Source organism: Frankliniella occidentalis, unplaced genomic scaffold (genome assembly GCF_000697945.3).
Source record: "Frankliniella occidentalis isolate FOCC.00 unplaced genomic scaffold, Focc_3.1 Scaffold33, whole genome shotgun sequence".
Lineage (NCBI taxonomy): Eukaryota > Metazoa > Arthropoda > Insecta > Thysanoptera > Thripidae > Frankliniella > Frankliniella occidentalis.
The window spans coordinates 1564364-1569681 of NW_026267163.1; the positions used below are offsets into that span (position 1 = coordinate 1564364).

The following is a 5318-nucleotide window of genomic DNA, read 5'->3' on the forward strand; positions in this document are numbered from 1 at the left end:
TCTCTCTCTCTCTCTCTCTCTCTCTCTCTCTCTCTCTCTCTTACTCTCTCACCACCCCTACCCAACCCCAAACAACAACAACAATCAGGAGCGGCTCGCCTTAAGAGTGCGTCGCCCGGCTAATGTCCGCTGCCCGCCCAGGCAGAACCAACGTGCCATGGATTTGGACTGGCCGCAGAAAAAGAAGTAAGCAACAATAAGATACAGAAAAAGAGAGAGGGGGGGAGGTGGGGGAGAAAGAGACGTTGTCTTGGGAGTGGTGGTCTGGCTGGTGGTTTGCTGGCGCTGTGCGCCCCACTGCCGTTGGTGTATGGACTTCGCTGCCAGCCATAGCCAGATAATCAGAGTCCTGTTCATCGCGATGACCCCCTCCAGCCGCGTATCTTTCCCTCTCGCTCCCCGACGTCTTAGTGCGGTATCCGCTGCTGCAACAACGGGCCATATCCCTGCCGCCGCCGCGCCCCGACCCGCCCAGCCCCGCCACGCCACGCCGCAAGCTCGTCGGCTTTAGCGCGATAGCGCGCTTTACTGCCGAGGCGACGGTCGCCTGGCCCCCTCGGCAATCAAGTACCGCAGCCAGCACCCCCAGCACGCTCCGCCCCGACCACCGCCCTCCTTCATACGCCCTCGTCATCTCGCACCCCACACACACACCTCTGCGAATCACTGTATTGGGCGTATTTCTTCTCGAGGCTCGTCCACTCGACGATGAATGCTGGACCCTGCTCCTGACTGGACTCTTTGGTTGCCCCCCCCCCCCCCCCCTCTCACACACGTTCGAGCCGACGCCATAGAAGAGCGAAGGGCCCCTTTGATTGCGACGAAAATGGACCACTTGATTTTTGCCAAATGATGGTCGGCTGGATGCTCGAGGGGAGGAAATAGAATGCCGTTCAACCGGCAGCGCCCCTGCTCTGGCCCGCGCTGACTGGTTCTCTGGCCCCCCTCGATGGACCCACTTGCTGTAACACTCTCTATCTGTGTGTCTGTGTGTGTGTGTCTGTATGTGATAGAGAGAGAGAGAGAGAGAGAGAGAGAGAGAGAGAGAGAGGGGGGGGGAGGGAGATGTGGAATTCAATTCGAGGGTTATAAACGTAAAATAAAGTGGACGAGCAAAAGGCCCGATGGGGTGACGCGACCACTCACTCCCCCTCACCCTCCTCAACCCCCTCCCCTTTCTCTCGCTCTCTCTTTTCCTCTCTCCCTTTCATTCTCCCTCTCTTTCCATCAAATAAATAAATGTCGTATTTCCTCTCGCCCTGCTCTGAGCAGCAAGGTCGCGCGTGCGTGGTCGGTGCGCGGCCTCTCCCGCCGAGGCCTCGTTTCACTTGCGGCGAGGTGCCGCTATGGTGCGCCTTCCCCCACGACGACGACGACGAGCTCGTCTCTGGCCGCGGACCTGAGGGACGGAAGCGCCTGCCCGGCGCGCCAAAGGGCCGTCTCGGCAACGGCCCCCGGAAGACGCCGAAATTGGCTTCCGACAGAGTAATGGCTAATTTCGATTTCAATTCTTTTTTCCCCGGCCTGGTCCCTGTCCTGGCAGGGCGGCGAGACGGGGGAGACGGGTTGCGTTCGGCGCCTCGCTGAGCCTTATTTATGCCCCCCTCCTCCTTCCCGCCCCGCCCCGCCCCGCCCCGCTCCGCCCCGCCCCGCCGCCAAGGCGTTCGGTCACTCTGATTGTATCTGCCCCGGCGGAGCTCGGCTAATTGGCTGTGTGATGATGATGATGATGCAGCCGGCATGTCGATTCGATTTCGTAAAATGGTTGGGGTTGGTCCCCGCCCTGCCTCCGCGCAGCGCAGCAGCAGCAACGCCTGAATCAAAATGAAATTGAAGTCCTCCCCCTCTTCTGCTTATTATTATTACCGCGCGCTCGTTTCGCCCCCTTTTCTTGCCTGATTTTGTTTTTTATCTCCCCTGACCTCATCGTTTCTTATTGCGTTTTATTTACCCCGTTTTCATCATTATTCTCCCCGCCCTGTCGGCAATACTTCTCTCGCAGCCGCGCCACCGCGCCCCTGCTCCACGCTCCACGCTCCAAGCTCGCTGCAGCAAAACTTTGTCGTCGGGCAGCTGCGGTGGGGCGTGGCGGGGCGGGGCGGGCAATATCTCGCTAGTCGGGGCTGCGGGGCGTCCAGGATGTTGTACCGGCCGAGATGAGGCCATCGCAAAAATGCGCACGTCGGTAGTGCGGGGTGAGGAGGAGGGGTGGTGGGGTCGGCCGAAGCCAGACAACCACAGACACGTGTCCAGCAAAGGGATGTGGTTTAAACTTATTTTGCTCGGACGTACGCACAGGCCGCCAGAGATAGAGAGAGAGAGAGAGAGAGAGGGAGACAGACAGACAGACAGACAGACAGATAGACAGACAGATAGATAGAGATCAACAATATCAACAATAATAGGAAGAGAGCAAGCGAGAGAGAGAGAGAGAAGCGGAGAGAAGTTTAGAACAAGCTGCTACTTTGCGCCCTCTGTGTGTGCGTGTGTGTGTGTGCGTGTGGTGTTGAGATCGGTAGTTCCAAGATGCTCATGCAACTCTTACGAGCAGGCCCCTGAGTGTTCGTTGGCGTTACACGCGCGCCTTCCCGCTCGCCTCCCCAGGGCGCTCGCGTCGCTTTCATTGTATCGCTGCCGTCTTCGTCGCGCTTTCAGCCTCCCCCGCTTCGCCCCTCTCCCTGTCCCCCCTTCCTCTCCCCTCACCGCCCCCCGCGTACCCCCAACTCCTCCTCCCCACCACCCGAGTGCTGGTCCTGGCCTGAAATATGTTCCCCTTTTCGCCTCACAGGCTCAGGCACGAGGCATTGTCTCCGCTTTTAATTTGTCTACGGGGACTTGGACCCCTTTCAACGCTTCGTGCCCCCCTCCCTCGTCCCTGCTACACTCTCTACCTTGTCTACACTTGCAGTTGGAGGGGGCGCTCCCTACTTCACCATGTTGTGCGTGACGAACAGAGCTGCTTCTGCTGCTGGAACTGGAGCCCCATCAAAACCGTTGTTATTCCAAAATGCTGCTTGGCTTCGCGGCCCTTGAGAGTCAGCCCACCCAACCCCCTTTCCTCTCTCCGTCCCTAACTAACCACCACCGCCAACCACCAACAACCAACAACAACCACCACCAACCATCAACAACCACCAACAACCATCAACAAACACCAACGACCATCAACAACCACCAACAACCATCAACGATCACCACCATCACCACCAACAACCACCACCATCACCACCAACAACCACCACCACCATCACCACCAACAACCACCACCATCACCACCAACAACCACCACCACCATCACCACCAACCACCTCACTCAGAGTGGAACGACCCCTGTTTCCCTCACCGCCTGCTCCCCTTGCTCGCCGCTGAATATATTACCACGATTGGCACGATAATTCAAGCTGTCCTCTAAAAAGCAGCAGCTAGACACCAAAGAAGAGGCCGTGCAGGCGGCTTGGGCAGGCTCGGGGCGCGGCGTTCTGCCGGAGGAGCGGCGAGATAGCTCAGCGTGGGCAGCGAGGGTCCCTGCGAGGGTCAAGCAGCAGTCCATTTGCTGTTCCTTGGCGCTCCATACGCACACACACACACACACTCACACGTCCCCTTCCACCCCTACCCATACATCCCTCTCCCTAACCAGAGTGCCCCTAAAGGCGCCCGGGTGGCGATAGCACATCAAAATATTTCTCCCGGAATGGATCCTCTTATAGTCGTCTCTCTGCCAATGCGTCGCCCTATGACCGCGCCGTTTAGTTTAGCGTGGTCTTCCTCCTCCAACCCCCGCACTGCGATGCGATGCGATGCTCCTCGGGCGCGACGGCTGCGAGCGGCACTGAGGAATTAAGGCTGCTGCTGTAGTGCCTCGCCGTGGCGCGAGCGGCTCAGGCCGGCAAGAAATTAAGAAAGAAGCTTTACGCCCTGGACGCCGCGTTCCGGGCCCAGCACGTTGCTCTGCTGCTGCAATGTGCGAGATATTTCGCGCCTGATAATGGTTTTCTCAGTCCCAGGAATCCCCTAATTGCCGAGAGCCCCGGCACCAGCAGCAGGGATGGAGCGAGGAGGCCTGGGGGGAGGCGCTGGCGCAGGGGTGGAAAAGACCGGTCCACAGCGTCCGACAGCTCCCCCTCCCCCCCCCCCCTCCCCTCCTTTCCCCCCGTGCAATTGTACTCCTCAGTACATCCTCCCTCTTCTTCTTTCGAGCTTGTGTTGCCGAGGACGTGGAATGGCGGCCGTGTATAAGGGGCGGACTGGGGGGGGGGGATCATGCAGGAGCTGACAATAACGCCGGCGTGCGCAGAGGACCGCGCGCTCCCACCGTTTACTTACTTTACGCTGTTATTTTTGGGGGGACTCTCTCTCTCTAATTTCGTGCCGAGCCCCGGCGGCCTGGCCGGCACAGAGAGGTGGATGTGAGTTATGGGGCCTGCTGCTTGGAGAGGTCTGCCGGCCGGGGCTGCTGGGCGGTGTGTTTGAAGGAGGAGCGGCCCGTGAGGAGGTCCTTGAGCACCGGCAGGGCCGGGGCCAGGCCGCCAGGGCCCCCGCCTCGGGATTACTGGGGGGATAGGCCTCTCGCTCGCTCGTCTTCGCTAGGGCCCGTCTCTCTCTCCTGCTCCTCCCTCGCGCCCTCTTGCTCGCTCTTGCCGCGCCGAGTTCACCTTTCACGCGCAGCGCGCCCGCCGCCGCCGCCGCCTGCCCCCTCCGCTCGGCAATGTCTCATATTGGCTGCGCGGGCCTGTTTACGCACTCCCCTCTTCCTCTCCCCATAAAGGGCCTTTCCTTCTGCCCTACCCTCTTCCCGCTCCCTCACATCACTCGCCTCTCCCGCTCACCCCTCCTGTTTCCAGTGCTGTTGTATTGTTGTTGCTGTTTTTTTCCCGAACCCGGCACCCGGCAGCGCTCAGTCGTCTTGTCGTTTGCCCCGTCGCTCGCAGAGCGCTTTGTACGTCGCGCATCCGGCCCCGTTTGTGTGTGGCACTGTTTGAATGAAAATGGGACAAGTAATTAACACTGATTTCCTTTCTTTTTCTGTTTACAGACTTTATACTGGCAACGGACGAGATACCGGTGAGTGCGACACGAGCGCTTGAGGCGCCTCAGAAGGGTCAGTAGTGTAAGGCGGCCCGCGAGAGAGGTGCGCGGCATCCTGGGACGCCTGCGGCCCGACGCGCCATGCCCCGCCACTCCCCGCCACGCCCCGCCACGCCCCGCCACGCGATAAATCACGCAGCAAACGACGATTTAATTTGACACTTTATGGGTGATTGCGGTGGGGATCAGTCGCGCTGTCTGATTGCTAAGTCCCCCACTCCACCCCGTCC

General features: G+C 59.8%; 1 protein-coding gene across 1 annotated transcript in view; it reads left to right on the forward strand.

The window, feature by feature from the left end:
* The window catches only part of LOC113214806 (zwei Ig domain protein zig-8), a 75138-nt gene that overhangs the window by 14710 nt on the left and 55110 nt on the right, over positions 1 to 5318 (forward strand). Inside the window, exon 2 of the mRNA XM_052265979.1 lies at positions 5036 to 5064. The gene's annotated coding sequence lies outside the window, so the exon portion shown is untranslated. The remainder of the gene's footprint in view (positions 1 to 5035; positions 5065 to 5318) is intronic.